The sequence below is a fragment of the Panulirus ornatus genome, chromosome 55 (genome assembly GCF_036320965.1).
Source record: "Panulirus ornatus isolate Po-2019 chromosome 55, ASM3632096v1, whole genome shotgun sequence".
NCBI classification, from domain to species: Eukaryota; Metazoa; Arthropoda; class Malacostraca; order Decapoda; family Palinuridae; genus Panulirus; species Panulirus ornatus.
This window is the reverse complement of record NC_092278.1, coordinates 19190096-19207356: the sequence shown is the minus strand read 5'-3', so window position 1 is coordinate 19207356 and position 17261 is coordinate 19190096. Positions and strand designations below refer to the sequence as shown.

Below are 17261 nucleotides of genomic sequence, written 5' to 3'. Positions count from 1 at the left end.
TCTCTCTCTCTCTCTCTCTCTCTCTCTCTCTCTCTCTCTCTCTCGGGGAGGGGGGGGAGGACGGGTAGGTCTGCGTCAGTCAGGCAAGATCCTCCGACGTCTCCGTAACCTCACACTCGAGGCGACGCCAAAGCGGAGTAAGGAAGGAGTTGAGCGCAGCTGCTCCCACAGTCTACCTCACCTCCTTATGATTATGACCGAGTGTCGGGTAGGGAATTGCCGCCTCCGGCAGTCAAAACGCCACCACAATCTCCCTCCCTCTGTCCTAACGCCACCACCTCCCTCCCTCCGTCCGTCCCTCCCTCTGTCCTAACGCCACCACCACCTCCCTCCCTCTTTCCCTCTGTCCTAACGCCACCACCTCCCTCCCTCTGTCCTAACGCCACCACCTCCCTCCGTCCCTCCCTCTGTCCTAACGCCGCCACCTCCCTCCCTCCGTCCCTCCCTCTGTCCTAACGCCACCACCTCCCTCCCTCCGTCCCTCCCTCTGTCCTAACGCCACCACCTCCCTCCCTCCCTCCCTCAGTCCTAACGCCACCACCTCCCTCCCTCCGTCCCTCCGTCCTAACGCCACCACCTCCCTCCCTCCCTCCCTCCCTCCCTCTGTCGTAACGCCACCTCCCTCCCTCCGTCCCTCCCTCTGTCCTAACGCCACCACCTCCCTCCCTCTGTCCCTCCCTCTGTCCTAACGCCACCACCTCCCTCCCTCCCTCCCTCTTTCCCTCTGTCCTAACGCCGCCACCTCCCTCCCTCCGTCCCTCCCTCTGTCCTAACGCCACCACCTCCCTCCGTCCCTCCCTCCGTCCTAACGCCACCACCTCCCTCCCTCCCTCCCTCTGTCCTAACGCCACCACCTTCCTCCCTCTTTCCCTCTGTCCTAACGCCACCTCCTCCCTCCCTCCCTCCCTCCCTCTGTCCTAACGCCACCACCTCCCTCCGTCCCTCCCTCTGTCCTAACGCCACCACCTCCCTCCGTCCCTCCCTCTGTCCTAACGCCACCACCTCCCTCCGTCCCTCCCTCTGTCCTAACGCCACCACCTCCCTCCCTCCGTCCCTCCCTCTGTCCTAACGCCACCACCTCCCTCCCTCCGTCCCTCCCTCTGTCCTAACGCCACCTCCTCCCTCCCTCCCTCAGTCCTAACGCCGCCACCTCCCTCCCTCCGTCCTAACGCCACCACCTCCCTCCCTCCGTCCCTCCCTCCGTCCTAACGCCACCTCCTCCCTCCCTCCCTCAGTCCTAACGCCACCACCTCCCTCCCTCCGTCCCTCCCTCTGTCCTAACGCCGCCACCTCCCTCCCTCCGTCCCTCGCTCTGTCCTAACGCCGCCACCTCCCTCCCTCCGTCCCTCGCTATGTCCTAACGCCGCCACCTCCCTCCGTCCGTCCCTCCCTCTGTCCTAACGCCACCACCTTCCTCCCTCTTTCCCTCTGTCCTAACGCCACCTCCTCCCTCCCTCCCTCTGTCCTAACGCCACCACCTTCCTCCCTCTGTCCCTCCCTCTGTCCTAACGCCACCACCTCCCTCCGTCCGTCCCTCGCTCTGTCCTAACGCCACCACACGTCCCAGCGTCGACCCTTGGTAGCCTCTCAGAGGCTCAGGGATATCCAGGGTAATGGTGGTCGTGCAACACTGGCTGATGTCAGCAGGCATACCACGCGCGTGCGACGTAAAACACAGGCATCGCCCCCACTCGCTGCAGGCTCTTACGGACACGCCACAGTGTTAACGGCTTGAGCACAACGGTACGACCCTTTGAGGACAACGGTACGGCCCTTTGAGCACAACGGTACGGCCCTTTGAGCACAACGGTACGACCCTTTGAGCACAACGGTACGGCCCTTTGAGCACAACGGTACGACCCTTTGAGCACAACGGTACGGCCCTTTGAGCACAACGGTACGACCCTTGCACACGTCCACCACATCATATCGTCAGCTGAACTCCTGAAAACGGTAATGCAAGCCGGACTTACATAGAACATTTTCGCATTACATTTGTAGGCTACAGAGACGAAAAACGTCAGGTCACAGGTCAACCAGTAACTGGCAACCCTGTGTCTTTGTGGGAAAGTTAACCCACCACCAATGACCCGATATGACCCTTAATCTACAATCAAATGACCATTGCCCCACACACACACACACACACACACACACACACACGGGGCCAGTACGAGCTGCCTGTAATCTAACATCGCCTTCATCCCTGACATTTCAAGTTCGAGATTCCTCCATTATGTAGTGAACGGGAAGGTCCCCCACCAGCGGTCGTCACAGCTTCGAGAACAAGAGGTCCAACACCCCTCCAGGTATCCCGGGTCATCATCGTAACTTGCCCGACGGTGTAGAAGGTGTGACGCTGACAATACCTGGCCACCTTCTGTACCCCAGGGTCATCCCCTCTCAGTCAGCACCCAGAGAACTGGTCTCAGCTGGTTGTGGTAGAAGGCGTCAAGGGCCCACGGACGGACCTCCTCCTCAGCGAAGGTGCTGGTGGACCAAGGGGCCGTGGCTGACGAAGTGACGCTAGCCTAGATAGCTCGGACGGGTCCTGAGTGGTGGCATATGTAACAGACCTTTCACGTAACTCCACCTGGTGCTCTATACAACAACAGTCACCACTCACACTGGATATACAACTACTTCCAGACGTATACAGTGTCTCTTGCGTTTGGGGCGTGTGAGATGCCAAGTCTTAGACCACAGGAACATAAAACCTCTCATCACAGCCCACGGGTCAAATATTCCAATACCCATCTGACCATCTTTGATATTCTTTGATGATGTTAGAATCGACAGCGAATATCTTGCCAGGATCCTCGAGCAAAGTTTTAACTGTAGTTCCACCAGCCTTTGTGTATCGCACAACCGAGGTGGAACTGCAACACCAGTTCACCTTTGAAGATACACCTGCGCGTGGTGTTGAATACCGTCACATGTGTAGAGGGAAGGGAGGAGGAGGAGAAGGATAAGAGAGAGTGAGTGGGTGGGGCATGAAGCCTCATACTCACCATTAGCGTACTGATACCGACACACAGATAAGACTCCATCAATCCTCAGTCGTACACCTTGAGCAAAGCAGTGCCACTGTGCAGTGTGCCAGTGACACGCACCTCCTCCCGAAGGATAATTGTGAGGCAAGATGGGAAGGGGGATGAGGGGCGATGCATGGAGCAGTCGTAGAAACGAAGTAACTCATGTATTTCAGTGTACCATCCCAATTCCAACGTGGCTCACACGCTGTCCCTCTGTATCTATGGGTATTTATGTGAAGCCTTCCGGGAGAAGTGATACTCACAATTCGTATGTGAAGGTGGAACCAATGTCTCAAAACTCATACACAAGGAGAGATGTACGTCCCACATATATATATGCCTTCATCAGTTCACATTAGCGTCTTGATTTACATACACGTAAAATGCCAAGTTCTCACCAGTGGAGCCAAAAGAACGGTTCTAATAGGTCGATAAACTATATGGAGTTGTCCTCCACTCACAGCAACGTAGCTTATGTTGATGCCAGGACGTGTATAGCTCACACCAAGTGTGTCTTTGAGCTCACACCAAGTGTGTCTTTGAGCTCACACCAAGTGTGTCTTTGAGCTCACACCAGTGTGTCTTTGAGCTCACACCAGTGTGTCTTTGAGCTCACACCAGTGTGTCTTTGAGCTCACACCAGTGTGTCTTTGACCTCACACCAGTGTGTCTTTGAGCTCACACCAGTGTGTCTTTGACCTCACACCAGTGTGTCTTTGAGCGCACACCAGTGTGTCTTTGACCTCACACCAGTGTGTCTTTGAGCTCACACCAGTGTATCTTTGAGCTCACACCAGTGTGTCTTTGACCTCACACCAGTGTGTCTTTGAGCTCACACCAGTGTGTCTTTGAGCTCACACCAGTGTGTCTTTGAGCTCACACCAGTGGCGTCAACTATATCTGTATTACAGGAGTCGCTGTTCTTCTTCTATAAAGTCTAGTGAACGTTATGAAATACATGTTACGACGTCCTTCAGGTCATCAATGGTGACTGGGTCACCCGTAACCCATGACCCAGGAGGGCACAAGGTCGAGGTGTACACCAGACGTGTATAATACAGGGAACACCCAGTGATGTATTTATACAGTGTGTGTGTGTGTGTGTGTGGTGCCAGTTTTTGCCAGTGGGGAAAACAAGTGATACACCAGGTGGTTAAAAAAAAAAAAAAAAAAAAGAAATAAGAAAAAGAAAAAAAAAAGAGGCTTTTCGAGGCGTCTTTATATATATATATATATATATATATATATATATATATATATATATATATATATATATATATATATTTATATATATATATCTCTCTCTCTCTCTCTCTCTCTCTCTCTCTCTCTCTCTCTCTCTCTCTCTCTCTCTCTCTCTCTCTCTCTCCCGTCGTGCCCTGGGGTCGTACCGTCGTGCCCTGGGGGTCGTACCGTCGTGCCCTGGGGGTCGTACCGTCGTGCCCTGGGGGTCGTACCGTCGTGCCCTGGAGGTCGTACCGCCGTGCTTAAGAATCGCACTTTCGTCTTCAAGAAATTAGAGACAAAAAAAGAAATCAGAAATTACTGAAGAAACAATTACAATCAAACCTCTACTTAATGGCTATTTCTAACAAGATGGTTAACGACTGTTTACTTGTTATGAATTCCTCCTTGTAAGGTATTATCAACAACAAATACTGTGTTTGTACAAACATATACAGACATAACACACAAGAAGGGGTATCAACTTAGCGGAGTTTGTGAATCGCTAAAACCTTTCCGCTATTTAGCACGAAAAAGCTATCTAGCAAAATTTTTTTATAAAAACTATGTCGATGAATTTATATAATCCTGAAAACTAACGATTTATTTGTTAAAATAGCTAACAATATTAGCACACACAAATAAAATCAGTCAGTATGTTGACTGATTAATGATAAATGGCATTACTAATAAGCATAAAGGAATTAATTAACAGATAAATGAAGAAATAGTATGAATTATTAACCCCCCCCCCACCTGATGCAGTGTAACCAACCTACATAAACGTCACCTGAAACACTGTAACCAAAGTATGGTATGGGTCACCTACAGCAGTGTAGCCAAGGCTCACTATCGTCACCTGAAGCAGTGTAGCCAAGGTTAGCGATCGTCACCTCGAGCAGTGTAGCCAACGCTGACGGTCATCACCTGTGGCAGTGTAGCCAACGCTGAGTCTGGTCACCTGAAGCAGTGTAGCCAGGAGACAATACCGTCACCTGAGGCAGTTTATAAACTGCAGGAGGTGAGTGTCTCGGGGAGATGTTGGCAGAGAAGTACTCACTCTCCCGCCCTCTCTCTCCTCCTGGCAAGCGCTCAGTGCTCTCTCTCTCTCTCTCTCTCTCTCTCTCTCTCTCTCTCCCTCTCTCTCTCTCTCTCTCTCTGCACCATATTACCCTTGCTCTCACCGCTCTCACTCCAATACCACACGTGGTCTGACTTCATCTCTCACTACGCTCTCCCTCCACCACATCTGGCCTCCTGCTCTCTCTCTCTCCCCCCCTAACTCTCTCACACGCTCCCTACCACCATCGCTCACCAGTGTGAATGACACTCTCCCAAACCACTTTCTTCGATCACCCCCCTCTCTCTCTCTCTCTCTCTCTCTCTCTCTCTCTCTCTCTCTCTCTCTCTCTCTCTCTCTCTCTCTCTCCTCACCCACTCTCCCAGCTCCCCCCCCCCACAACCCGTGTCTCACCCACACTCACACAGCCACTCCCACTCTCCCAAGCCCATCCCATCTCCCAATCACTCCCTTAGCCACTCTCCCTTAGCCACTCTCCCAGCCACTCTCCCAGCCACTCTCCCAGGAGAGGAGGGACCCTTGTGTTCAGCTTACTGTCCACTGCAAGCTGTCAGGGAGACGGGCTCGTGCTGGACGGTAAGGTGTCCAGCGTACGACAGGTCAGGTCAGGTCAGGTCAGGTGGAATACTACTACTACAACTACTACTACTACTACTACTACTACTAATAATAATAATAATAATAATAATGATCATAATAATAATAATCATAATGATAACAATAATAATAATAATGATAATAATAATAATAATAATAATAATAATAATAATAATAATAATAATGATAATAATAATAATAATAATAATAATAATAAGAAGAAGAAGAAGAAGAATAACAATAAAAGGCCCATTCCTCTGTTCTTAACGCTACCTCGCTGACGTGGGAAATGGCGAATAGTACAAAAGAAAAAAGAAAGAAAATAATAATAATAATGATAATAATAGTAATAATAATAATAATAATAATAATAATGATAATAATAATAATAATAATAATAATAATAATAACCATAATATCATATTAGGGGAAAAATCTAATCATTCTTCGTCAGGTCAAATTAAGGGTGTAGTTCAGTCCCCTGGAAACTCCCTACACCAGCCCAGGGGTGTAGCACCACACACCTGGCCCAACCCTGGTGTGGCTACAACCTCTAGCCCCCCAGAGTGTATACCACACCAGGCCTGGGACTCCTGCTGCTGTTTCTCAGAGGGCGGACAGCGAAGGAGGAGGAGACCTGGCCAAAATTAACAACAGTGTATCGCGGGCTCAGCCCCTGGGTCCAGGCAGGAACGTAGGTACTTTGTGATAAGTAAAACACACAGACACACACACACACACACACACACACACACACACAAGGCTGACCAAGAGCCACTCTTAGCGTCGTAGGCAAGACCCGCTCACATGAATCTCACACCCACTTCCTTCTTCTTTTTCTCCCCCTCAGAAGATTTGAGTCAACGTAGATGAAATAAAAGACTTCCAAAGCTAACTGGAAAATGACACAGGTGTTCTCTGTGGACTCGAAGTCACCTAACTTCAACAGAGAAACACTAACAGGAGTTTGGGACGTGAATTCGACAGTCCCAACCTTCCAATCCCGCTGTTAACAGAGGTGTTCAACAGAGAGCAGCATTGTCAGTAGCTCTGTTTGGAGGAAGGACCACCACCGTCCTTGAAGGCTAAGATGGTACTCAGTGTCAAGAGAGTTTCGCCCTAATGTGTCGTGCCCTCGCTCGACCTATGACTCAACCAAACATGGTTAACTTGTAATGGGTAAGACAAATGTCAAAGAACTGCGGCTTTTCTTCCTGATCTGGTCGTCGTAAACCAACATCGAACACGAAGTTGCGACGCCTGAGGCACGACGGTATGACCCCTTTGGGTATGATGATCTGGCCTTTGACCTGACCCACAAGGTCATATCCAAAAAGCCAGGATATCATAACCAAAGGGTTGAACCTTCGTTCTCAAAATATTAACAAGTTGCAGTTTTTTTTTGCTTTTCTTTTTCCAAAAGAAGGAACAGAGAAGGGGGCCAGGTGAGGATATTCCCTCAAAGGCCCAGTCCTCTGTTCTTAACGCTACCTCGCTAATGCGGGAAATGGCGAATAGTATAAAAGAAAGAAAAAAGAAATATATATATCTGTTCTTGCCCATCACCTTGTACATATCTCTCTCCCCCTCATCAGCATCTCTTATAACCACCATAACCAGAAATGAATTCACACACAAGTCTCTCAAAATCTCATTAAACACATTATTTTTTCCTCACTCGTACAAACTCCATCAAAGGCCCCATAAGCCCTGTTGATCACTCGTGTTTCACTAATGCATAATTTGCACTACGAGATACAGATGAACCTATTCATTCCCTGGGGTGTTCATACCTCAAATGTCTTTTAACTTCCATCGAGAGTGACAAGAGTCTACGATAACTCAGAGCACGTGTGTTAAATCCCCTCTTAACTTTAATCATTCAAAAGTATGATATATAAGTTTACGACGTCTAGACGGGGGCTCAGAGAATGCCTTTCATCCTCTCTCTCTCTCTCCTACGAGAGAGTTGTTTGCTAAAGGTAAGACAAAAAATAATTTCCCTTGATAAGTGAATCATTCAGTTCCATTTTCACTCGAATCGTAGTTATAAAGTTCGTGTTTAATCACAGTCGACAGCAGATGCCAGAGACTGGTAGATGAAATATATACACTCTCCCAAAAAAGTATCGGGCCATCTGGCTTCAAGTTTCTAATAATCCACATCTGTCCGACCGAGATTAAAGTTTGACTTAGCTACCACCCTTACGCATTTCACAATGGTTATGAGGGTGGCAGCGAAGTGGAAGTTCTAATCTCGTTCGGCCAATTGTAGATCGTTAAAAACTTCAGAGGGAGGGATGGAGGTTGGAGAGGGGAGGAAGGGGGACCGATACTTTTTTGGGAGAGTGTAGAGTCTACAACTATTTGCTCTGAGTTCTTACAGTCATGTTTAAGGACGTTCATCCGTTATTTCCACTTTAGATTCGCGCTTTTAACGTCTGCTTTCCACACTGCATCATCATCAGAAGATCTCATCGCGTCACCATACTTCAACCCCCCAGACAGAGCGAAGCCCACCTAACCTAACTCAAAGAGAGATTCTACTCATCTTGCAATGTCTTCACACTGCTTGGTTTGGGAGATAAAGTCATATTTATGGTTGCGAGACAGTTACGGTGAACGGATGCATTTCGGCAACTCCTTGAAGACAGTCAAGCCACATTCATTCAATTTTGTATATACGAGAAGGTAATTCCTTCAGTAAGTCTGCCATAGGTTATCATTATGAGATCAGGGTGAATCTAAACTGGTTCGTTTGCCCTCAAAGCACAGCGTCAGAAATGGAGTCGAATCTTAATTCGAATTCAATCAGGATTATTTATGAACTAGAATTAGAGATGAATCCGAGTTCGAATCTACACTCGATCACCTACTATGAAACATTAGTATCAGAGGTAAAATTGAATCCTATTTCGAATCCACGCTCGATCATCTGTCATCAGACAACAGTACCAGAAGTTCACCTGCATCACACGTCGACTGAGTGAACCCTTGGCATGAACCAATAAACCAGTTCACCCCCTTGAAGCAGACCATCCTAAACTCCTTAAATAACTTGGAAGACACGAGTTATGGTGAGAGATTAGAGGCCAAGAAATCGACCCACCGTGGAAGAGAGAAGAGCGAGGGGTGACTTGATCACAAGCTGTATGTTATTAACCCAGAACCCGACAGCCTACAATGTCTCCTTCCTGGAAGTGAAGGAAGGTGTTCTCAAACTGTGTTACCTACAGATCCTGGGTGTTACCTGATACATCATGGGCGTTACTTAATACATCAAGGACGTTGCTTAATACATCAAGGACGTTACTTAATACATTAAGGACGTTACTTAATACATCAAGGACGTTACTTAATACATCAAGGACGTTACTTGATACATCAAGGACGTTACTTAATACATCAAGGACGTTACTTAATACATTAAGGACGTTACTTAATACATCAAGGACGTTACTTAATACATCAAGGACGTTACTTAATACATCAAGGACGTTACTTAATACATCAAGGACTTTACTTGATACATCAAGGACGTTACTTAATACATCAAGGACTTTACTTGATACATCAAGGACGTTACTTAATACATCAAGGACTTTACTTGATACATCAAGGACGTTACTTAATACATCAAGGACTTTACTTGATACATCAAGGACGTTACTTAATACATCAAGGACGTTACTTAATACATCAAGGACGTTACTTAATACATCAAGGACGTTACTTAATATAAAGTAAACCACTTCATACATCGAGGACGTTCCCTCATACATGAAGAACGCCACTTCATACATCAAGAACGTTCCCTCATACATCAAGAACGTTCCCTCATACATCAAGAACGTTTCCTCATACATCAAGAACGTTTCCTCATACATGAAGAACGCCACTTCATACATCAAGAACGTTCCCTCATACATCAAGAACGTTCCCTCATACATCAAGAACGTTTCCTCATACATCAAGAACGTTCCCTCATACATGAAGAACGCCACTTCATACATCAAGAACGTTCCCTCATACATCAAGAACGTTCCCTCATACATCAAGAACGTTTCCTCATACATCAAGAACGTTCCCTCATACATCAAGAACGTTTCCTCATACATCAAGAACGTTCCCTCATACATCAAGAACGTTTCCTCATACATCAAGAACGTTTCCTCATACATCAAGAACGTTTCCTCATACATCAAGAACGTTCCCTCATACATCAAGAACGTTTCCTCATACATCAAGAACGTTTCCTCATACATCAAGAACGTTCCCTCATACATCAAGAACGTTTCCTCATACATCAAGAACGTTTCCTTATACATCAAGAACGGATTAACTGCATAAAAAAAAAACACGATCACACCATCAACTCTCCTCAAACGCCAGCGAAGACCATGTGGGTAAAGTGAGCGAACCGTGACCTTATGGTGACCCTGGTTGACCCTTGGTTATTAGGTCCAGCAAGGTAAGGACACAAGCTCACTATGGACGTAAGGTCAGGACCGGCCGGGCTGGGCTCAAGAGTAACAACGCTACGTAATGACAGAGAGAGACTCAAAAGAGAAAAGAAAGAGAAAAAAGAAGAGGAAAGAAAAATTATCTATTTCTCCCGCCTTTACAGCCCGTGTGTGTGTGTGTGTGTGTGTGTGTGTGTGTGTGTGTGTGTGTGTGTGTGGGTGTGTGGGTGGGTGGGGGGAGAGGGGAGGAATGGGCGAGTCAGAGACAGATGTATTGTTGGAATGTCCTGAATTTCAAGGGGTAACAGCGTAATTCACCCTGTCGCTCGCTCTGGGTGAGAGAGAGAGAGAGAGAGAGAGAGAGAGAGAGAGAGAGAGAGAGAGAGAGAGAGAGAGAGAGAGAGAGAGAGAGATGAATCTCTCCTCCACCATTATGTCCCTCTAGCCACACACACACACACACACACACACACTCTGGCCTACAGATAACATGAAGTATTACGACTACGGCTCAGATAAATGAGATAAGATGAGGGAGGTTAAGAAAAAAAAATATATATATATTCCAATAAAGAAACAATTGAAACGCTTAAACAGACATGACCCACCCACAACGATCGCTTCGTATTTCTGGCTGAGGGAACCATTTTCATAACGAAATCGCATAAGAAAAATTCGTAATGCCTCTATAACGAATTCGTATTTCGGATTTCTAAAGAGGCGCGGTATTAGACGGGTGTTCGCCATCCCCCGCGCTCGCAAGGTAGCGCCAGGACTAGACGGAGAAAGGCCAGAATTCGTTCCCACATCCATTCTCTATCTGTCACGTGCAATGCACCGAAAACATATCTCCCCTTCCACATCCAGGCCGCTCCCCCACACACCTCTCCATGGTTTACCCCGGACGCTTCACATGCCCTGGGACCCACTGTATGCCACATCATTCCAATTCTCCTCTCTCTCTCTCTCTCTCTCTCTCTCTCTCTCTCTCTCTCTCTCCATATATATATATATATATATATATATATATATATATATATATATATATATATATATATATATATATATGCACGTGTGTGTGTGTATGTGTGTGTGTATGTGTGTGTGTGTGTGTGTGTGTGTGTGTGTTGTGTGTTGTGTGTGTGTTATTATCTGTTTTCCATACGGTGGGGTAACTTTATGCTAATTAGGTCCGACTTTCCATTTTCATCCCCATGGATTCTCAGTATTCCAGTGTTGGTCGTTTTCACCTGACGTTCGCTCACTTGATCCAGCAGAGACTCTCTACCAAACTTCACATAACATGTCTAGTGTTATGGTCGCACTAGGAATTTATCTGTAGTTAGCAGGTAATTTTCGTATCATTACTTGATCGTCGTCTCCCGCGTCAGCGAGGCAGCGCCAGGAAACAGATGAAGAATAGCTCATCCACTCATCCATATGTATATATATATATATATATATATATATATATATATATATATATATATATATGGACATATATATATATATATATATATATATATATATATATATATATATATATATATATATATATATATATGGACATATATATATATATATATATATATATATATATATATATATATATATATATATATATATATATACATAAAAGCCCATACACACAAAGATACATACATATACATATCAACATATACATACATATACATACATATACACGGATATATACATATATACACAGGTACATATTCATACTTTCTTGCCTTCACCCATTCCCGGCGCTACCCCACCCCACAGGAAACAGCACCTAAACTACCCACTAAACTACAGTTACTACAGAACTACCAATTGGACATTAAGCTGCTCGCCTGACGCACCTCACTGAACCAGGACTGACCAGCAACAACCAGTGACACTGTGTCATGCGCCAGTGACACTGTGTCATGCGCCAGTGACACTTTAGACGTGGCACACGGCGGTGTTGCATGTGGGCCTCCAGCTGTGGGTACCAGGATTCGATTCCCCGCCACAATAACCCAGGGAACAAATGGACGCCGGAGGGAGGCCAGGGTGAACCAAGTATGACTTCTAAATAAGTATGGCAACGTTGTAATGCTTCTAAATAAGTATGGCAACGTTGTAATGCTTCTAAATAAGTATGGCAACGTTGTAATGCTTCTAAATAAGTATGGCAACGTTGTAATGCTTGTAAATAAGTATGGCAACGTTGTAATGCTTCTAAATAAGTATGGCAACATTGTAATGCTTCTAAATAAGTATGGCAACGTTGTAATGCTTCTAAACAAGTATGGCAACGTTGTAATGCTTCTAAATAAGTATGGCATCGTTGTAATGCTTCTAAATAAGTATGGCAACGTTGTAATGCTTCTAAATAAGTATGGCAACGTTGTAATGCTTCTAAATAAGTATGGCAACGTTGTAATGCTTCTAAATAAGTATGGCAACGTTGTAATGCTTCTAAATAAGTATGGCAACGTTGTAATGCTCTCTATGACAGAAGCATGACGAGCTATGGTCGTCGCCAGCCAACCACTGCCCCTTGAGGGATGAACGTAAACAACAGACACAAGTCTGGATGAAAACCTCGTGTGTGTGTGTGTGTGTGTGTGTGTGAACCGTAAACAACATACATATTACCATACATAATCAAATGCTATTGTGAAGTCGAGAAAACTCCCTTGAAATCCACCGTTGCTGCCTTCGCTGGAGTCTATCCACAATTGTCTGCTGGCATAAAGTCGAGGCTGGGGTTGTGATCATCTATCACGCTTGTTGTGGTTGTTGTGGAGATGATGATGGTCATCAGAACAACAGTTGTGATCGCCTGTCACTCTCGTTGTTGTTGTTGTGGTCATGGAACAAGGAGACATGGGCTGGCCTAGCCCTCTATACAGGAGCATGTGGACCCCCTTTCTCTTCATCTACTCCTCCTCCTCCTTCTCCTCCTCCACAAGACACTCCCCTCCTTCCATATAGAGGGCGTTCCCTACTCCATCACACACACACACACACACACCTGTGATCTGCCCTGAAAAGTGACCCAGCGACAGAGGAGCTACACGGAAGAGGAGCAACGGTGGCGGGAGGGCTGGGGCACTGGTGTAGTGGACACGGCTGCCAGCATCACACATACCCCAAAGGTCGGGGTCATTATTTACAACCGTTCCTCCCCAAACACCTGACTCCAGCGGTGCTACCTACTGTGGCAAGGAGCTACTCACACACACACACACACACACACACACACACACACACACCTGTAGTTATAGACAAATGAACTCCTCACACCTTGAACTTAGAATCATCTACACTTCTAAGTCTACTGAGGCGCGCCTGTGCCTCCCTATTCCTCGTTCTTAACCACCTCCTTCCCCTCTCTCTACCACACAAGGGCAGCTGCTACGTAAAGGTACTGCTGGAGGGCCAACGTACGACCATCCCAGGTCACTGTGACACAAGCTATCAGAGGAAGAGAGAGGCACTGGTCCTCCCTCAACCCTCTCCAGCCATCACACGGACCTCCTCCTCTTCCTCATTATCATCAGACGATTTAAGGAGCAAAATGCTGGTTGCTGGTGCACCTCACCTCCCCATACCACCTTCCCTCTGCCACCAGAGATCGCTTGGAAGTTGCAGATGGGTGAGGGAGGAGGCATCGTGGAGGCCCATCCCATCTGAGACATTGTTATAAAATTATTCCTCCTCTTCCTCCTCCTCTTCCTTCTCCTCCTCCTCCTACAACCACAGTGAATATTTGGAGTATTCTATCGTGCCTGTGTGAGGGCAATTGTGTTTGACGCACCCTTCCCTTGTGACAGAACCATAGTATTTGTTGTGTGTATATATATATATATTATCCCTGGGGATAGGGGAGAAAGAATACTTCCCACGTATTCCCTGCGTGTCGTAGAAGGCGACTAAAAGGGGAGGGAGCGGGTGGCTGGAAATCCTCCCCTCTCGTTTTTTTTTTAATTTTCCAAAAGAAGGAACAGAGAAGGGGGCCAGGTGAGGATATTCCCTCTAAGGCCCAGTCCTCTGTTCTTAACGCTACCTCGCTAATGCGGGAAATGGCGAATAGTATGAAAGAAAAGATATATATATATATATATATATATATATATATATATATATATATATATATATATATATATATATATATATATATATTGTCTCTGTAAACTGTCTTCCTCCTTTGTCTCCATTTGATCAAGAAACCGCTCTTACTGTGACCAGCTGTGGTTAATCCATGATCCATCTGACACACGTGGTTGTATTAATGACTATTGTGATCATATGACACACGTGGTTATCATCAATGACCATAGTGATCACATAACACACGTGGTTGTTATCAATGATTACTGTGATCATATGACACACCTGGTTGTTATCAATGATTACTGTGATCATATGACACACCTGGTTGTTATCAATGATTACTGTGATCCTATGACACACGTGGTTGTCATATGACACACCCTTGCTGTCATCACCAATCGTCTGCCACCACGTGGTCGTCTGACACCTGTCATGATGTGTCAGTTATGATCCGTCGACATCTTATCTTTCTTATCATCTGACACGTGTTGTTATCACCCAAAACACACAGGTGTTGAGCCACATCTGTTATCATGACAGGGTTTAATTAAAATGGTTACTTGACCCTGTCTCTTTTTTTTCAATACATCATCCAGTAGTAATGACCCGACGCTAATGACCATTCGAGACTTATCATAACCATCTTACATTTTGTCGTTGATGACTATCTTATAACACCTGTGGGATTTTACGACCACCTCCAACGCTTCGACCAAAATATTCGACACCTGTTAACTCGTTCGACACCAAATAGGGTGTTGTTGTTGTTGTTGTCACATATTCGACACGGTAAACAAATGGGGAAGCCACAACCCCCCCACATCAACTCCAGGGAAGGACACCTGTCCCCCACACCTCCTGCTGCCGTTTCTAATACAACGACACGCCCAAGGCGAAGATGTGTGACATGGGAACGCAAAATCACATACCATTCCCCTCTCGCTCTGTGCACCAACACTCGACGTTTCACGGTGAATTATACAACAAAATACAACAGCTGGTACATCTACAACAGCAGCTGGTACATCTTACAACAGCTGGTACATCTACAACAACAGCTGGTACATCTACAACAGCAGCTGGTACATCTTTCTTACGAACGCCTCGTGCCTGGATTCCTCCAACACTTACGTGTAAGTATAAGTAAAGAATATAATGACCTTAAGTTACTTTCCATCTACTTACCAGCACTCGCCCGTCCTGTTATGTATAATAATCCCTGGATCACTTTTTGACACACCACTCCAAATTCGTAACTCCACGCCAAATGTAACGAACTCCACGCGAAATGGAACTCCACGCGAAATGGAACTCCACGCGAAATGGAACTCGGTGTTGTGGAGATGGGAGGAGGAGGAGGGTGGTGGTCAGTGTGCGCTCACTACACTCCAAGCGTCCTTCTCGTAACAAGAGCACTGTAGGACACACACGCACACGCACACACCCTCTCTCTCTCTCTCTCTTTCTCTCCTCTCCTCTCCACCCCCCTCCCAGCACCAGCCCCAAGCGCCCGCCTGGCGTACTCTGGTCGGCCTGGGCACTGTGGGGGCCCCGCAACGAGGACAAGACACCGCCCAACCAGCTGCTGCCCCTCCCTCCCCCCGCCCGCCCCGGGGCCACTCAGCAAGCGTTGGCTGGCTACTAATACAATCCCCCACTGCCAAAGCAACACACACACACACACACACACGTCTAAACAATGCCATCAAGGTCAACTACTCATTAACAGAGAGGTGACCTTAACTCGATACATGAATCTTTATACATAAGATTTAGTAGTAATTAGAATATAAAGAAAATGGGTTGTGGTGGAAAAGATGAAAATAAAGAAAATGGGTTGTGGTGGAAAAGATAGAAATATTAGTGGCCTAGCTTTGGCCTAGTCTTTGAGAACCCCAAGGGTCGTACCGTCGTGCTCAAGGGTCGTACCGTCGTGTTCAAGGGTCGTACCGTCGTATTCAAAGGTCGTACCGTCGTACTCAATGGTCGTACCGTCTTACTCAAGGGTCGTACCGTCGTGCTCGAGGGTCGTACCGTCGAACTCAATGGTCGTACCGTCATACTCAAGGGTCGTACCGTCGTACTCAAGGGTCGTACCGTCGTGCTCAAGTCGTACCGTCGTGCTCAAGGGTCGTACCGTCGTGCTCAAGAGTCGTACCATCGTGCTCAAGGGTCGTACCGTCGTGCTCAAGGGTCGTACCGTCGAGCTCAAGGGTCGTATCGTCGTGCTCAAGGGTCGTACCGTCGTGCTCAAGGGTCATACCCTCATACTCATGGGTCGTATACCGTCGTACTCAAGGGTCGTACCGTCATACTCAAGGGTGGTCGTCACGACCTCCTCCAATGGTTAACCCAACCTTTGATGACACAATAAGACATTTACAACCTTCACTAATTACGGAAACCTAACCCACAGTGCAGCGACGACCCCCTCACCCTCACCCCACAACCCCAGTATTACCAGTAAGTACAAACCTCTTTTCCATCATCCCCAGTACACCAGCTCGAACCCCTGCCTGGGGTTGACTGGGGGGGGGGGGGTTCCTATGAACCATTGACCTCAGGGTGACGCATGAATGGGGGGTGAGGGGGAGAAGGGGGGGGGGCGGCTTCTGTCACCCCTGTGGGGTTTAGGATGTAGCCAAAACCCCCCAGAGTGTGTGTGTGTGTGTGTGTGTGTGTGAGTGTGTGTGTATACCGACCTTGGAGCTAGACGGTGCTGGACACACACACACACACACACACACACACACACGA

The 17261-nt window shown here is 46.8% G+C and overlaps 1 protein-coding gene across 1 annotated transcript in view; it reads right to left on the bottom strand.

Moving 5' to 3' along the window:
* Window positions 1-16038, bottom strand: part of Hk (potassium voltage-gated channel subfamily A regulatory beta subunit hyperkinetic) — a 222445-nt gene extending 206407 nt beyond the window's left edge. The window contains exon 1 of the mRNA XM_071692804.1: window positions 15690-16038. The gene's annotated coding sequence lies outside the window, so the exon portion shown is untranslated. The remainder of the gene's footprint in view (window positions 1-15689) is intronic.
* Between the last annotated feature and the right edge of the window lie 1223 nt (window positions 16039-17261).